This window comes from Schistocerca gregaria, chromosome 3 (genome assembly GCF_023897955.1).
Source record: "Schistocerca gregaria isolate iqSchGreg1 chromosome 3, iqSchGreg1.2, whole genome shotgun sequence".
Lineage (NCBI taxonomy): Eukaryota > Metazoa > Arthropoda > Insecta > Orthoptera > Acrididae > Schistocerca > Schistocerca gregaria.
The window spans coordinates 256,267,825-256,286,752 of record NC_064922.1 but is presented as its reverse complement, the minus strand read 5'-3'; the positions used below and the strand labels follow the sequence as shown (position 1 = coordinate 256,286,752).

Sequence of the window (18,928 nt, the reverse complement as noted above, 5' to 3'; positions counted from 1 at the left end):
CATACGGAGCTCCATCGCAGTCTTTAACACTGGTAGCATGCCGCGACAGCGTGGACGTGAACCGTATGTGCAGTTGACGGATTTTGAGCGAGGGCGTATAGTGGGCATGCGGGAGGCCGGGTGGACGTACTGCCGAATTGCTCAACACGTGGGGTGTGAGGTCTCCACAGTACATCGATGTTGTCGCCAGTGGTCGGCGGAAGGTGCACGTGCCCGTCGACCTGGGACCGGACCGCAGCGACGCACGGATGCACGCCAAGACCGTAGGATCCTACGCAGTGCCGTAGGGGACCGCACCGCCACTTCCCAGCAAATTAGGGAAACTGTTGCTCCTGGGGTATCGGCAAGGACCATTCGCAACCGTCTCCATGAAGCTGGGTTACGGTCCCGCACACCGTTAGGCTGTCTTCCGCTCACGCCCCAACATCGTGCAGCCCGCCTCCAGTGGTGTCGCGACAGGCGTGAATGGAGGGATGAATGGAGACGTGTCGTCTTCAGCGATGAGAGTCGCTTCTGCCTTGGTGTCAATGATGGTCGTATGCGTGTTTGGCGCCGTGCAGGTGAGCGCCACAATCAGGACTGCTTACGACCGAGGCACACAGGGCCAACACCCAGCATCATGGTGTGGGGAGCAATCTCCTACACTGGCTGTACACCTCTGGTGATCTTCGAGGGGACACTGAATAGTGCACGGTACATCCAAACCGTCATCGAACCCATCGTTCTACCATTCCTAGACCGGCAAGGGAACTTGCTGTTCCAACTGGACAATGCATGTCTGCATGTATCCCGTGCCACCCAACGTGCTCTAGAAGGTGTAAGTCAACTACGCTGGCCAGCAAGATCTCCGGATCTGTCCCCCACTGAGCATGTTAGGGACTGGATGAAGCGTCGTCTCACGCGGTCTGCACGTCCAGCACGAACGCTGGTCCAACTGAGGCGCCAGGTGGAAATGGCATGGCAAGCCGTTCCACAGGACTACATCCAGCATCTCTACGATCGTCTCCATGGGAGAATAGCGGCCTGCATTGCTGCGAAAGGTGGATATACACTGTACTAGTGCCGACATTGTGCATGCTCTGTTGCCTGTGTCTATGTGCCTGTGGTTCTGTCAGTGTGATCATGTGATGTATCTGACCCCAGGAATGTGTCAATAAAGTTTCCCCTTCCTGGGACAATGAATTCACGGTGTTCTTATTTCAATTTCCAAGAGTGTATTATGAATATCTTGTACAGTATTACTGATTTAGCTGTAAGAAAAACTGTATATAATGCATATTTTGTTTCAGTCATTAGGTATAGTATAATTTTCTGGGGGTCTGAAAAAACAAATTTACTTAGAGCTTTTAGACTACAAAAAAGAATAATCCAGGCAATGGTGGGAGCAAAACCAAAGCAACATTGTAAACCCTTATTTGTAAAACTAGATCTAATGAGCATTCCAAGCATATACATCTATGATACTCTCACTTTCATGAAAAGAAACTCACATCTTTTTGAGGGCAACTTCTTCCTGCATCAATATATACCAGTAGATATAGAATGAGCTACATGTTATCTACCCACCATTTAAAATCATATGAAAAATACCCATACTATATGGGCATGAAATTTGTAAATAAAATACGGAAAGATATGGATGACCCAAATGTAAAAGGTACCAAAAGAGACCTGGAAAAACATCTGAAAGATAAATGTTACTATAGTGTAGAAGATTTCGTGAATGGCAATAATGCATTATAATTGTAATTAAAATACCTGTTTGAAGATGTTACATCATATATATCATTAGTTAATTGTCTATTTTTAGTATTATTATATATAGTGTAAAACTGGCAAGTCACCTATGTCACAATCTTTGATTGTATAAGGCATGTTATATGATAATAAAAATTGAATTGAATTGAAAAAATGAATTGAAATGAACAGAGTGTGAAAGACTACCTCCCTCTTTTGTACCCTTTCTTGTCTAAGCACATTTTTTTTAAGTTTTGGTTATTTTACTTTTGTATACTACCTATTTTTCCTCATAACTTACACATATTTTCCCAAGAATTTCAAAAATCTCGTTCTGTTTCAAATAGGGAAACATATTTCCTAGGTCAATAACTTCTATGAACATTTCTTAAGTATTATTTCCATTATCAGGTTCAAAGTCGGAGATATTTTCCTGAGTATTTTGAATCAACAAATCCGATGAACATGCATTGATTTTTCTGAAGTCCTACTTCTATTATCAAACGTGGCATCTGAACTCTCTCTCTGGTGCCTTTACATGTCCTAAAGCCAAATTGATCATCATTTGATGTATCCTCAGTTTTCTTTTCCATTCTTCTAAATATTATTCTCATCAGCAACTTGGATGTGTGAACTTTTAAGCTGACTGTAAGTAGTTCTCATACTTATCTGCCCTTCCTCCCTTCAGGATTGTGTAGATGATATTTTTCTAAAAGTCTGATGGTACATCTCCAGGCTCCTAGAGTCTACAAATGAACTCTTGTAGTAGTTTGGTTGCCAGTTCCTCCAGCCATTTTAGAAATTATGAAGAAATATTTCTTAAGGCTTCTGCCTTTTTGTTTGCAGGCCTTCCAAAGCTCTTTAAAACTTGATTCTAATCCTGGATCACTTATCTAAGTCTTCCTAACAACTCAAACTACTTCTACTCTCTCATCACAGAATTGTTTTCTCTCACAGAGGTCTTTACTGTTTCCACCTATCCAATCTCTCCTGTGTATTAGCTGAAGAATCTCTCTCGCACTCTTAATTTTAATGCCTTAGTTTTTAATTTGACTGAATGTTGTTTAGACTTTTGTACATGCTGAATCAGTCATTCTAACAACCTTTTCTTTTTCAATTTCTTCACATTTCACCTTCCTTCCCTGCTCTTTCTGTTCATTTTATTCCTAAGTGCCAGATTACTGAATTTCTGTCTTTTCCTGAATTTTCTTGTATATTCTTCTTTCATGTGTGAATTGAAGTACTTCTTCTTTTGTGTAAGAGATATTCACATTTAACTTTCTTGTTCCGATAATTGTCTGTACAACTTCTGTGAATGACACTTTTAGAGATGTCCATTCCTCTTCAACTGAACTATCTATTGTGGTATACATTATTATGATGTTTACAGCCTTAGAGAATTCCAAATATGTCTCACCATTTTCTCAAATTTTTGTATACCACTTCTTTCCATGATTTTTCTGGTTGCTTCTCTTAAATTTTAATCTACTCTTCATCATTACTAAATTGTTATATGAGTTTACACCTGCTCCCTACAACCCAACATCTGATTTTGCAATCTCTGTCTGACTTTGATGTAATTGAGCTAGTATCTTTCATGCCTCCAGGCCTTTCCCACATGCTTTCCAGGTTTGAATCTGTCATACTTTTTGTGATATTTAAAAGTTTGGGATATTTAAAAGTTTTGGAGTATACCAGACTTGTTGACAATGTCAGTATACTAGGGGAAGAGATTTTAGATGATTGTCAATTCATATAGAACATACTTCGGATTTTTGAATATATGTGAGTGTCAAGGAGAAGATGTGCTGAAGTCAGTCTTCAGAAGAATGTTGGCCATATGGAATGTTGGTAATGTGTTTGTTCTTGAGTGCTCATCGTAATCTGGATTCTCAGGGACCATGTTATAAGGAGCTAACATACTTAATCATACTACATCATATTGGCAAAACCATGGTTTCCAGATCAATATTTATTAGGATTATGTGCTTGTTTCATTGTACTCTACTTTCTCCCTTTTATTTGTGCCAATAATAGTTATACTCTTGGTATGTGTAACATAAAGCATTTTAAGAGTATGTAGCCATGGTTATTGAATGTGTAATACCTGTTTAGAGTTTCAAAATAACAGGTCTAAAATGTATGGCAGTAAATCAGTTGAAATGAACTGAATTCTCTTTATTCCCTTGTGCTGAAGTACTTAGCAAAATTTCACCAACTTTTCATGCCACTGGGGCAACAGAAGAGAATCTTTTGTGCTGTAAAATTGTTTTTGCTTTATACATTTGGTGGAGGACCTGTAGAGCACTAAGGGAATTGGAGCAGGTGAAAGACAAGTTCACTTGGTCTCATTTCATCAATTCCAGTGCTACCATAACCACATACAGCTCCTGGTGGTAGATTGTAAATGTAGGTGACAGGTGAATGCTTCACATACTGTCTGAACTTGGTAGAGAAGCTAGAAAATCTAGAAAGGTAAATGCAAATGATGAATCTAGATACAATTGGGAGAGAGTGGGCATGGAGGGGGAGGGGGGGTCAGTGAAGATAAGGATTTCTAGGTAGACAAGTATAGGGAAATATCAGCAGCATCAGCAGCACAAAATGATGTAACAGATGTAGAATTTGTTGTGAATGGCAAGGCAGGACAGAGAGTAAATTGCTGTGAACAGTTCAGAGCCTTTCCAGATTATTCTCTTTAGTATCAACAGAAAACCAATGCCAGCAACAATAATTGAGGTATACCTCAGAAGCAGATAGGAAAAATGTATGAAGATATTGTGTTTAATTCAGTATGTTAGGGAGATGAAAATCTAGTAATCAGTAGTGTCTGGAATATTGTAATAGGAGAAGGAATTGAAGATCCATGAACAATACACTTCTTGTTGATGATTCATGTTGCATATTCCAGAACAGCTACATGAAAGTGTGACACTGCATCATCATACATGTATGACATACACATTATTTCACCATAAAGAACAGCATCTATATAGGTTATAGGTTATTAGCTTGTGTTGGGAGAATGAAGGTATGTATGGCCAATATGTTAGCTTGGTAGAAAATGTAGGAACTGGTACCAGGAATATATGTGACATTAACAGTGTTAAAACATTGTTACTGCTACTGCGCATATGTTATATCAGAAATCCCATGGTTTCTAGTCCTATATTTATTAGGATTATTTGCTTGTTTCATTGTTCTCGACTCACCCCTTTCATTTTTGCCTACTATAGGTAAATGACCTGTACAGCTACAAAATATGTCAACAGCAACTATTGTTAGTATTCATGTAGGAAATATAGTCAAATAAAAATACATTTAATTTAAGCTCTAAGTGAATAACTTCCAGCGTATATTCCTACATCTGTTACTCCAGCCTCAGAAAAGCTTGAGGTTTGCCAACTAACTACAACTATACCTACTTCTAGACCTATTGTTGCTGCACTACCCTATATTGCCCCAACTGATAAGCTGTGTGCCTCAGCAGTCTTAGAGTGTATGCATACCTGTGTGGGTGGCCATTACACTTCTTTTAACTCATTTTTTAATTTTCTAATAGTTGCTCTTAGTCATATTTCATTCATGCCTACTGTCCCTTCTGCTTTATTTTTCTGATCTGTTGATATCATTTTGGTATTCAAGACTTTAACTTCTGCATTCCCTCTCTATATGCAAATGGGGACAACTAAAAATAACATGATCAGCAGAACCTTTTTCTCAACATTTAAAGATTGGTGTGTTCTTGCATCTCACTTGATGTGGATGTTTAGGATATGTACCATGACCTTCAGCAGGTGCACCATATCTTGAGTAGGGTCAGTGTCACATATGCTGATCCTTAATGCTTGGGAATATGTTGCATATTCATGTAGCAGTGCTTTTAATGTTCCAGTCAGACTGCCATTTGTCTAACCTACAGGTTCGTAAGTGCCTTTTATTTGAAACTAGCAAACCCAGCAATGCTTCGCAATTGCTAAATATTTATGGGAAATGGATAAACATCCTACTCTCCTCCTCCCCCTTTCCTTTGTTCATCTCCTCTTCCCTCCCCCCCATCTCTGTCCATTTCAGAAGTACTTAAACAATTTGCCTCCAAACACTGTCTACACTCTGTGTCAGTTTCATTGACTTGATGATCATATAGTTAGCCTGCACGCATGCGCACTGACCAATATTTTGACACATCACTTGTGGTATTTTTTCCAAAGAAATAAACCACAACCTGACATCAATTCAGTCTTTGCAACACATCAAAGATGTAATCACAACCAATAACACACTGAAATATTGCTTTAAATTGTGTTCTGTTTTGTAAAATATCAATATTTAATACAGAATTGGTTGTTGTTATGAAAACAGTGACAGCAGAATTGCCAAACTGAATGTTAAATTTTATTTATTTATTTATTGTTATGAGAGAATGTGACAGTAGATCTGTGAAATGGACCATCACATTTCTTTTATTGAGATTTTCACATAGTAATAGCATTCAAATTTCTGACTTTCCTGATAGATTTTCCAATAAAATTTCGTAACAACTAGGGGGTGGGGGCAGCCAAATTGTTTGAGCCATTCAGAAGTGAAGATCTTTCATACATGTGGGAACTGATTTTTATTTCTATAGATATGAGCTCCTGTTATCTTGTACATTCAAAAATATTGTTCACACTCCAACCAGTATTCCATTTCCCTATAACATACCATTATATTCATCAAATATATCTTGAGAATCACCATAAATTCTTGACAGGTGCAGTGTGAAAGGCACTCTGGAGTATGTTCCACTGTATTCAACATAGTATTTGTTTTGTAGTTGTCCATTGGAAGGCAAGTTGTTAGCTTCATAATATGACTGCACAACATGCAGTGGTAATTTACAGTTATCATTGTCACCACAGGCAATTGTATTCCTAGTTTGGATCACTTTCTGTGTAACAGATTGTACATGTTCTAAGAAGTTTCTCCTCTCATGTAGAAGCCTTCCTAGACATTTGCAAACAGCCCTACATTTTATAGAGACTCTGTTGGGCCCCAGGGAAGAATTTCTGGTGAGAGGAAATCTACTGTTCAGAAGTCTGTAGAAGATTCTATGGACTGTTATAGACAATTTGTTATACATGCATCACTGCCACATCTGAAGAAGTATGTCTTTCATCTTTCCCTCAAGTTTCTTACTTGAACCCACAAACACAACTACTAAGATGTCATCCACATATACACAACACCTTTAAAAGTATTTGCCATGTCTAACAAATGTAACAGGGGTTCAATACTAAGATTCCAGAACAATGGAGCTTTTATGAACCGATGGAGACAGACTTTGTAACATTTTTGATTACCTTGCTCTGACCCAAATGCATTGCATGCTATGTCAATTAAAATAGTTGACAAAACTCTTGCACAGACATTTGGAAATTCCAAGATCTCCGAGGCATGTGAATATTGCAGACTGCTGAAGATTATCAAAAGTTGCATATTTCAGAGTAAAATTTTCTGCAATCTGAAGAGTCCTACAAGGCGCAATACCTATGGACTTCCCTTTTCTAAATCTGTACTGACATTGGTTCAGACCCAACAGCTCCCTGTGCCAGTGGAACCAGTCAGCAAGCAAATGCTCATGGACTGTGGTCAAGATGTTTGATAAGCAGATGGATCTGTAATATTTTGGTGATGTCAGCCCCACCAACTCTACATTACAATATTGTTCTGTAGCTCTCCAGTCAAAGAGAATGTTTCTGTATGTTGGCATCAAAGCCCTAGGTGTTTTCCAAATCACCATTTATACCTATTCTCAATGCCACATTTAGCAATGCTGTCAAATATAGCAGTATCAGTGGACCTACCATCCACATGATGCAGGATAGATATCATCTCTACTTGGCAGCTTTCTAGTTTTGAGCTTGGAAATTGTGTTAGAAATTCTCCCTGAACAAAAGGTAACACCAATATCTGATTGTCATATTCATTACCTAGTGTTTGTCATATTCATTACCTAGTGTGCTTCAAAGTTGTGCATGTATTTCAGGATCTGTGTTCAGGAAGTAGAGCAGTTGGAAGGTATTCAGCTAACTCCCTCTGTTTGCCTTTCATTGAACCATCTTCTTTACCAATCAAAGACATGACAGTTAGTCCATTAGTCTTTTCACTGAACAGTTTTCATAGTGTTGGTCACATGAAAAACTGCAGCTGCCTTTGAAGAAAAATGGAAAACAAGCAAGATGAAGTAGCAGTCCAGCAGGTCTGTAGGGGTTGATGGTGTTGAATGTGTCTTTTCCCTACAGGCTGTGAACAGGTTTGCTGGCTCTTTTTTAAGGAGTTACTTGCGGGGTGAGGGAGTGGGTTAATATGTAAAAAACAGTATTCCATTTGAATCCATAGATGTATCGCAGCCCTGCACTGAACAGATATTTGAATGTTGTGCAGAGGCAGTTGAATTTAGTGAAACTAAACTTCTAATTGCTATTGTTTATAGGTCCCCTAACTCTGACCTCAAGAGCAGTTCTGCTCAAGCTAGAGAGGGTTCTTCATTCACTTTGTAGCAAGTACCAGAATTAAGTTACATGTGGTGACTTCAATATAAATTCTCTATATGATGGTGCAAGAAAAAGGATGTTGGTAGACCTAAATTCATGATCTGATGCAGACTGTGTTTTTTCCAACTAGGGTGCAGGGGAACAGTAGCACAGCCATAGACAATATTATTATACATTCTTCATTACTAGATGGGCATTCTGTTAGTAAAAGGGTGAATGGCCTTTCAGTCATGATACACAAATTTTAACACTAAAAGGTTTTAGTTCGCAAACAAATGTCACATATAATTACAAAATATGTAGGAAAGTTAATCCAACAGCATTAGAGAGCTTTTTATACCTTGTCAATGAACAAGAGTGGCAGGAAGTATGAAATGAGCATTTGGCGTCATTGGCCGGGAGGCCCCTTGCGGAGCAAGTCTGGCCTCCTTTGTGCAGGTCTTATTACATTTGACGCCACACTGGGCGACCTGCATGCTGGATGGGGATGAAATGATGATGAAGACAGCACAACACCCAGGCCCTGAGTGGAGAAAATCCCCGACCCAGCCAGAAATCAAACCCAGGCCTGTAGGACGGCAATCCGTCACACTGACCACTCAGCTATTTGGGTGGTCATAGTGCCAATAACATAGATTATAAATATGATGCTTTCCATAACAAATTTCATGCTGTTTGAAAGTTACTTTCCATTAAGAGGTTCTAAATGGGGTACTAGCAGTAATATGCAGCCTGGGTGGCTGACTAATGGGATAAGGATAGCATGCGGAACAAAGTGGGAATTATATCAAAATGTTAGAAGTAGTCACAATCAAGCTACAGTAGCCCATTAGAAACAGTATTGTAAGGTGCTTAAAAATGTTGTTAGGAAGGCAAAGAGTATGTGGTATGCAAATAGAATAGCTAATTCACAGGGTAAAATTAACACCATATGGTCAGTTTGGAAGGAAGTGCCTGGTCAGCAGCACAAGGTCGATGATATAAAGTCAGTTCATAGTAAAAATATTTCTGTTACTGATAAATCAGATATATATACAGTATTTACCAATCATTTTCTGAGCATTGCATGTGAATTATATAAAAATTTAGTTTCTACAGGGAATCATACAACTTTCTTGGCAAATGCCTTTCTGAGATTGATGTGTGAAATACACGTCTGTGATACAGACAAGGGGAGATTGAGTCAATAATTAAATCACTAAAGACTAAGGACTCTTATGGATATGGTGGAGTGCATAACAGAATATTACAGTACTGTGCTGCACATGTTAGCCCTGTACTTAGCCATATTTATAATTTTTCCTTTACCAATGGTCAGTTTTCTGAATGATTAAAGTACTCAGTAGTAAAGCCATTTTATAAAATGGGAGGAAAGGATAATGTAAACAATTTTAGATCGATTTCTGTGCCACCATTGTTTGCTAAAGTTATTGAAAAGGCTGTGTATGTAAGGATAATTGATCATTTTATATCACACAATTTGCTATCAACTGTAGAGATTGGCTTTAGGAGTTGTTTAAGAACTGATAATGTTACATTCTCTTTCCTCTGTGGGGTACTAGATGGTTTAAACGAAAGGTTTCAAATGCTTGGCATATTTTTGATTTAACTGAGGCGTTTGTGTTGATCACAAAATATTGCTCCAGAAGTTGGACCATTACAGGATGATTCAAAAGCTATGTCCCATAGTCCAAAGTCTTCATTGGTGATTCAATAGCCTTGGTCCATAGGACAAAGACATATTCAGGGATATGTCAGGAATGATCATTTGAAGTAAAAAAAAAAAAAAAAAAAAAAAAAAAAAAAAAACTGTAGGAAACATGGACTCTAAAATGCATACCTTAAGAGCTATGAGCACCTATTCATCTTTGATACTGTGGAACATGTCTTTTTTTTGCAACCTCTTTGCTTTCCATGTCCTGAGAAGTGGTGAGATGAACGAAATAAGAAAAGAGTCCAGTAAACATGGACTCTGAAGTCCATTTCATGAGAGCTATGAACACTTGTTCAGTAAAGAGATTTGTTAATGACAGTGATGAGGACCAGTTAACAAAAAGCATCTTATTGCTTTCACTAGTGAAGTACAACTAACTAATTTCTCAGGTGTCATCTCCTTCTTTAAGTAAAGGGAGATGAAAGAATGTGGAGAGAATAATGTGCACCTTTGCCCTATTTTATCGTAGGTAGTAAAATCTATTTAATGTTTAGATATTCACATCATCTATTGCTATGTTGAAGAAAAAAGACATAATTCATTTGAAAAAGCTTTTCAGTCAGTACCTTTATTAATTAATTGACAGAGATCCACATCAGCTGTATTGATCTATTCAAATCACAACTGGTTTCCAGATGTTAATATCCTACGTTCAAGTGGATGGACACAATTATTGTATTTGGTCATGCATAACATGTGGTTGAGCCATTGCAAAGGCTCCAAGTCACTGCTTCTTAGGTGTAAACTGTCCACTATTGGGCAGCTGCACACTGTGGACACCGGCCATGACATTAGTTGGCTTGTTATGCATGACAAAATGCAACAATTTTACACACTTGAATATGAGATTTTAACATCCCAAAATAATCATCAGTACAACTTAAGTGTATCTCTTTAAATTAATTAATCATGCCTCTCAGTTGTGGATGCCTCCATACCATATCTTATCCAATACCTATAACAAAACTTTACTGTGAAAACATACATGAGTGCAAACTACTGAAGAGTGCCAATCAGTGTGAAAAATGTCAGCATGTTTTTCATGTGGGGTGTTGCAGTACAACTTACACGAGGAATTATGCTGGTCATTTCTGGATTGTCACTATTCTTGAAACTTTGAACTGATTTGGCATTAACACAAGAAGAGTTAATGGTTTTCGGAGCTGCAAGTTGCTGCACTAATGTTAGGGCTCATATAGGTGGCAGGAATTCAGTCAAGCCTTCAAAATAAGTGAAAAGAAAACATGCTGCACATCTGATAGGTTAATTCTATCTTTCTCCAATAACTTCAGTGATTTGTAGAATGTGAAAGAGAGCATTCAGACAATTCAAGAAGTTCAGAATCAGTCAGACAGTACAGGAAATAAGGTACAAGCTAAACCTAGGGAAAGTTTTAAGAAGACCAAAAAGGTATTAATGCTGTGTGCTAGTCATGGGGGTGGGGGCAGGGTAGGGGAGGTATGTAGGAACTGCTATAGTGTTCCCTGGCAATTTTTTACCAGGTAACTAGTATTTTTAAGCCTTGTGTACGAAGCTCAGTGATGTCCCCTGTGATTTAGACTCTTTGGAAAAGGATCTTAGGAAATAAGAGAATGTAATAATAGTGAGAGTCACAGGCAACAGTATACATCATAATCTCAATTATACAACTGAGGATGACTTCAGACACATGGCAGAGAATGCTCCTCACACTAGTGTGAATAACATGTCACCCTTTGAGTAGTACCATAAGCCCTGAGTGAAGCATACTGTGGAATGTATTACTGCGGAGCTTAGGAAATTTCTCACAACAGGGGGATACTCATATATGGGTGTGTCTGATATACTCCTTCTCACTCAGTTGCATCATACATTACTAACTGCCAGAAGCATCCACTCTGACCAAGGCAATACTCATCCTAACTCAAGTGATTTACAGTGTGCCACAAAACATGTTTTTGGGAAAATTCATCTGAAAGATGGAGCTGCAGAATAAATACAGTTATAATAGAAACAGCAATTAACAAAACACAAAACTCTGGCTTGGACAAATACATGAATACGAAAGAAAATGCAGTTAATGTCACCCTTCACAACATCAACTCCCTCATTAATAAAAAAGATAAACTGAAATCCATACAGCAAAATGAAAGGATAGATGACATAGTAACCATGACTGCCACCCCCTGATACAGCCGCCAACCACACAGAAGGGTGATGCGGGTTGCTGACCCTCCAAGGCACCTGCAAGTCTTCCTCAACACATTCCATCTACAATACCTATCACAGTATCTGGAGGCACTTAATTCATTAGATACAGTTCATTAGATATAGTGCTACATTAGCTTAATGGTGTAGCTCATATTGTCAAGAAATTATTTTTGTGTTTGGTGTCAACCCTTATCGGATCAAGACAATGTTTAGTGGTATTACTACGGAAGCTGTTTCCTGTTGTGCTTGCTTAAGGTACAGCGTAATAAAGTGCTGTTGTTCTTTTGGATACATGGACACTTCTGTTCATTGTAGTGTGAACATTTTGCACTGGGATTCTACAGTGGTGAAATTGTTTTCTGTAATGCTCTCATCTCAACAGTGACAACAAGGGCATGCTTTTTGAAGTGACAGGTTTGGTTCTGGAACTTCATTTCCTGTGCCCTTGTGCTCGACTGGAGAGCCTTCATCTCTGTGTTAATGGGTCCTCCACATGGAATTTTTCATGTTTGTGCTCCACATTTAGACATATGCCCATTGTTGTTGGCCATTTACTTTGGATTACTTACATTTGTGTGTCCTTTCCTTACATTCTGTGGCACTGTGGCTTGTCAGTTTCACTATGTGTTGCTTTTGAGTTACAAGTGATCATTGCACGTTTCATGCTTTCAAATTCTTTGTTAATGCAATTTTATATGAGAACATTGCTTTGTGTGAATTTTTTGTTGTTAATGATTTCCTTGTAGGTCAAAGTGCTCAACTTACCATTTGTGTGTGCACAGTTTTTTTTCTATCACTTTCCATGATTATATGCCATATTATTCCTTAATTTGCCTTGTTTCTGTCTAGTGATAGTGCACATAATTTTCTTTGTTGTGGTGTTTTGCTGAGCAGCCAACGGCCTTGCTGCAGTGGTGACACCCGTTCCCGTCAGATTGTTGAAGTTAAGCATTGTTGGGCTGACCTAGCACTTGGATGGGTGGCAATCCAGCCTGCCAAGCACTGTTGGCAAGCAGGGTGCACTCAGCCCTCATGAGGCAAACTGAGGAACTACTGGATTGAGAAGTAGCAGCTCCTGTCTCCAGTCTCATAAACTGACATATAGCTGGGAGGGCAGTATGCTGACCACATGCCTCTCCATATTTGTATCCAGTGACGCCTGTTGCTGAGGAAGACATGGCAGCTGGTTGGTACAATTGAGCCTTAATGGCCTGTTCAGACAGAGTTTTAGTTTTGCTGAGCTAGAGGCTTGTGCTATTCACTGTGCCTGTTTCACTTCTGTTGTTTTACTGTTAATAAACTCTTTTGTGTTAGTAGTGGCTTGATGTAGCACGATTCTTTTCATTTATTTATTTTATTTTTTTTTCTTACTTTGTGGAAAGGTATTACCATGGTTTGCCACTGATAGCTGCTAATAGTTCAGCATTCATTGATTTTGTCTTTGTGCATTTTGGCGAAAGATAGACTGTGAATCGATTTTTGGTTGAGCTATTGTAGATCTTGGACATTACATGACTCACTTTTGAGTGGGATGCACCTTGTCAGTCCAGTTGCCTCATATCATAGTTTCATTTGCCACTGCTGATCCAGCATTGGAACTCTCTCTGTCTTGGCTTGTGTAATTATGGGGTGGCTCATGCAGACATTGCTCCATGCGTTTACTCATTTGGTTCAATGTGCAGTTGTAGCACCACTTCAAGTGCAGGACATTTCACCACAGCTTTGGTCTTAAGTCTGGCTCTTACAGCATATCTCTGAGCTTCTTTCTTGGCTGCTCACCTGTCCTGATGGTGAATGAGCCCCAGCAATTACAACCTTGCCTCTGCCTCCTTTGGAGTTTGACAGTGCATTGGATTCATGGCTTGCCTGACTCATGTGGCTGTGTTCCCCTCTGTGTTCCCCATTGATCGTCTTGTGACCCCCTTCAGCACTGTAGCCTCCTGACTCCATCCCTGGCTCCTGGGCCCCCATCAGCCTCTACACTTCCTCAGGCTGCAATGCCTCCTCAAGCTCCAACACCTCTTCAGGTTCCAGCACCAGCGGGTCCTGCTACTGGTCCAGTGCCTCAGATTCCATTGTCACTGGCCCATTCACCAGTGACCCCAGTGCATCTTCAGATCCCAGTGCTACTGGCATCTTTGTCCCCAGTCTAGGCACCTCTACAGGCTCCAGTGCCACTGTTCCCCTGTCACTGGTCCTCACATCAGCAGCCCTCACTCTGCCAGCCCACTCTACACCTCCCTCCATCAGGCCCTCTCTTGTGCTTCCTCTGCCCTCAGCTCCTATATCCTTCATGAACTCTAGCTGTTATCCTGTTGACTCCACTGACCATATCTTGTCCCCTCTGGATTCGTTGCCTTTGATTCAGCCATTCTTTCTGCCTGTTGCCAATGTTCAGCCCACATCTTCAGATTGCTGCTTCCTCTCATGGGCTTTTCCCCTACAGAGTGTTGGTTGCACCAGCTTCATTCACTACGTTTCTTCTCCAACAGGCACTTTTGCAGCATGCAACATGCCTTCTCCTGGACCCTACCCTGCACTGCTCCACCCTGTTTACCAGATCCAGATGTCTCCAGGTGTAGATGTCTACGACAACCTTCAGGGTCTTCTACTCTCTATAGATGGCAGCATTTATGGGGCTTCAGTTGTAGTTTCCAGTGCACCTATTCATGGAAGTTTCATTGCAAGCCTAGCCTGCCAGGTCATGACACCTTTGGCAGCATGGTCAGCATTTTCTCAACAACTACCTTGCATGGTTCTTAGTTTACAGGTTTACTTCCTCTCAATGATGACGCCAACTGATTCTTGTGGAAGAGGGGATGATGTATCATTAGCTAGCTGTCTATCTAGTGAGATGCCTCTGACATCTCTTCCATAGGGAAGGGGGATGGAGTAACCATGACTAGCATATTCAATCCAGGCACCAATCACACAACAGTGTGCCATGGGTTGCCACCCTTCCAAGGCACCTGCAATTCAACTGCAGCACATCACACCTGCAGCAGCTGTTGTGGTGTCTGATAGTACTTAATTCATCAGATGCAGCACTGGTATCTTTGGCACTAGCACACTGCCACAAGCCACACGACTCTATCACAATTTCCTGGTATTCTTCCACTGGAAAGCTTTACAGGTCACTGCCCAGCCACTTGCCAGTCAGTTGACATTGGGAGTTCATAGTTATGTTTCTTGGGGCAAGAAGCCAACTGCACAAGCAGTTGAACAGTCTGAATTCCATTCATTAGAGTGTAGCTCTCACCAGTCAGTGTTTACAGCCTGTCATACAGCATCCAAACCACCAAGTCTTCACAAGTGCTTCAACTATGGCCAACACCCACATATGGACATTTCCAGGTTACATTAATGCTGCCAACTTAACTCATTGACTATGTTAGCATAAAATTGTGGCTAGTATAGTGAAAAAACAGTTATTGTCCTTAGTGTCAGCTTCATTAGATCATGACAATCTTTTGTGATATAACTCCAAAAGCTCTTTTCTGTTGTACTTTGTTAAAGTACTGTGTAATAAAGTTCTGTTGCTGTTTGGATACCAGAGCCAATCTATTAATTATAGCATGAACCTCCCACATCAGGATCCAACAGATGGAATGTCAGTAGATCTGTCCATAACATTGGAATCAGTGAAATTGAACACATTCATCTTGATGTATACAAGTTGTTGTACTACTGTAGAATCAAAAAAGAAAAGAAAGGAAGAGTAGCTGTATATGCATAAAATGGGGTTAAGTACTGAGCTCTGCAGGTTAAGGAATGTTTTGTTGAAAAGGTCTTTGGATGTTGTACCACAACAGTCAACCAGGAAATGCACAGAACTTTAAAGATGATTTTCTGTCAGACTGTACTGATCGACGACACTTAGAGTAGTTGTTGTCAAGCTTTGGATTATTTCCACAGTACAATTCTCAATGTAAATTGAAGGGCATAGTGCAACAGCAACTAACAATTTCAATTTATGTATGTCCAAAAGAACAAACCCTGTGATGTCACCACAACAGCAACTAACAACTTCAATTTATATATGTCCAAAAGAACAAACCCTGTGATGTCACCACAGACACCATTCATGATCCTGCAGCTGTTCAAATACATGTTGAAATGACATGAAATTGTTTTTGAGTCGGCTGTAAGTAGGCACTGAAATAATTTCAATGATGACAAGTAAAGTGTATGCCAGACCTGAGCTTGAACCTGGATTTCCTGCTTCTCACAAACCAATGTCTTGACCACCTTAGCTATCTAGATATGATTCCCATCTGGCCTTATTCCCATCTTGTTGCAAACTACTGATGAATTTCAAATTAGACCCAATAAATTGCAATGATTTAGCTTTAACACCAGTAGTCAATGTTATCTGAGTAAGATGGTCAAATGTTAAAAATAAAATATATTGTCCAGTTAGATAGACATCAAAAAAGAAAAGTAGTGCTGTCTGCAATACAATGACTCAATAATAGTGGCTACAGAGAAATCATGGGAAGAATACTTGTGAGAAATTACAGAGTAGACAGTATAGATGGTAAATTTAACTCTTTCTTAAATGTATTCCCACAACACTTTGAGTTTCGTTTACTCACAAAACAAACAAAGCTAAAGCAAACAGAAACAAGTATAAGAGGTGGATAACTCTTGGGGTTAAACTCTATTGTGGTAGGAAAAGAGAGCTCTACATAATTTAGACAATGAAAAGGGATCATGAGTAGAAACTCTGTTACCATCACTATTGTAAAGTTGTCCAGTGTATTATTAAAAAGTATAACATGCTATAGGTTTTAAAAACAACATACATCAAGAGTAAGGCAAAAGCAATTTGGTATGTTATTAAACAAGAATTGTGATTCAGATTAAATGGAGACCTCCAAAAATAGCTTTTTCAGGAACGTTCTAATCAGCAGCTGCCAATTTCAATAATTAGCCTACTCCACACAGTGGGAGAAAATTTTTATGCCCTAATAAATAACCAAATAACTTTACAGATTCCTTAGATTTACTTGAGTAGAGACACTGAGTGACTACACCACTAACAGATATCAAGTTCAAATAAACAAACCATAAGGAGATTGCAGAATTCGTCAGGCACTAAAATGTAGTAATTTTTCTGGCTATGATGGTATCAGTGATAGTTCAGTGAAAATGTTATGGTATTAAGGGCAACCCTCTTGTATAGATGGAGTCTTACCTTCATAGTAGTGAGCAAGAGGGACTCATTGACACCTGTGTCATATGCTTGAAACTAACTTCAGAAATTCATAAATTTTGGGGTGCCACACATGCTCACTCTTGCTCTTAACTTAAATAAATTATCTTTGAATGACTATAAATTGCTGTTCAAAAACTGTAATTTTTGGACAATGACAAAAGCATACTATCATAAGTTCAGACTCAACCTCAGATGATAGCTGAACATGTCTAAACATGTGACAAAGAGTTTTTGGGCTTCCAGCCTGGTGGTGATGTCTTCAAACTGCAACGTTTCGATAAGTGACATACTCATCATCTTCTGGCCAAGATGATGAGTATATCACTTTGCCAGAAGATGATGAGTATGTCACTCATCAAAACGTCGCAGTTTGAAGACACTGCCACCCAGCTGGAAGCCCGAGAACTCTTCGCCAGCTGTATACGCCAGGAAAGCATACATTCACATTTATGTCTAAACATGATTCACAGCTAACAGTTCGAATCTTAATCTCACAAAGACTCATGTCATGCTATTTTAAAAAAGCAAAACTGACCTTTTATTGGTAGAAAATGACATTAATTGCCATACCCTAAATGAAACACCCTGTGTAAATTAATTTTGTCCAATCAGACAACAAATTAGAGTCAACTTCTGGGTAAACTAATGAAGAAGCTCAAATCAGGATGTTTTCCCCTTAGAAGCTTCTCTCATTGTGTTGATCTTAAGATAAGAATGTTTGCTACTTTTGCTAATTTTCTGTTGCTATTTGTCTTATAGGATTATCTTTTGAGGTACTAACCTAAAGTAAACAAAGTGTTTATTCTGCAGAACCAAGCAGTAGGAATTTTGTGTTAGTTAGATAATAACACATTTTGCAGAGCTCTGTTCAAGGACCTTGAAATTCTTACATTCTCTTCTTACAGTCCTTAATGCTTTTTGCCACTGGCAATGAAATCAGTTTCAACTGAGCACGATCACAGTACCAGACAAAAAATAATTTTTGTATACACTTTACATCCTTGTCTAGGTTTGGAAGTGAATTACTTACTGGTTGAAAGACTTTCAAGAGCTCCAATCTAACACAAAATGAGAAATTGGAATCCTTACCAGGTCAAAAGAAAATTGAAAACATTATCAATAACGACTCCTTTCACAAGTATTGGAGTATCTAGGTTCATGGATTGAAAAGTCCTGTTAGCTATGTGGTAAATAGAATTGTTCATTGTAAATCTGCACGACAAGCAGTAATGTACTGTAAACAGAACTGTGTATTTACAGCTGTAGGTAACTGTTTTATTTGGAAAATATCAACGTAAATAAAAATTTAAGCTACCACTGAGAGATAACAGCACTCTCTGGTATAACTAAGGAGGCAGTGGATTTGTTTCTAATTTACTTGATTAAATTTAGCTGGTGGAAGAATGAATAACGTATTATAAACAGAACTCTGTATTTACAGCTGTGGGTAACTGTTTTCTTTGAAAAATATCAATGTAAATAAAAATTTAAGCTATCATTAAGAGATAACAGCAGCTATTTGGTATAAAATGA

General features: G+C 39.0%; 1 protein-coding gene across 1 annotated transcript in view; it reads left to right on the top strand.

The window, feature by feature from the left end:
- The window catches only part of LOC126354124 (uncharacterized), a 77,925-nt gene that overhangs the window by 36,371 nt on the left and 22,626 nt on the right, over window positions 1-18,928 (top strand). The window lies entirely within an intron of this gene.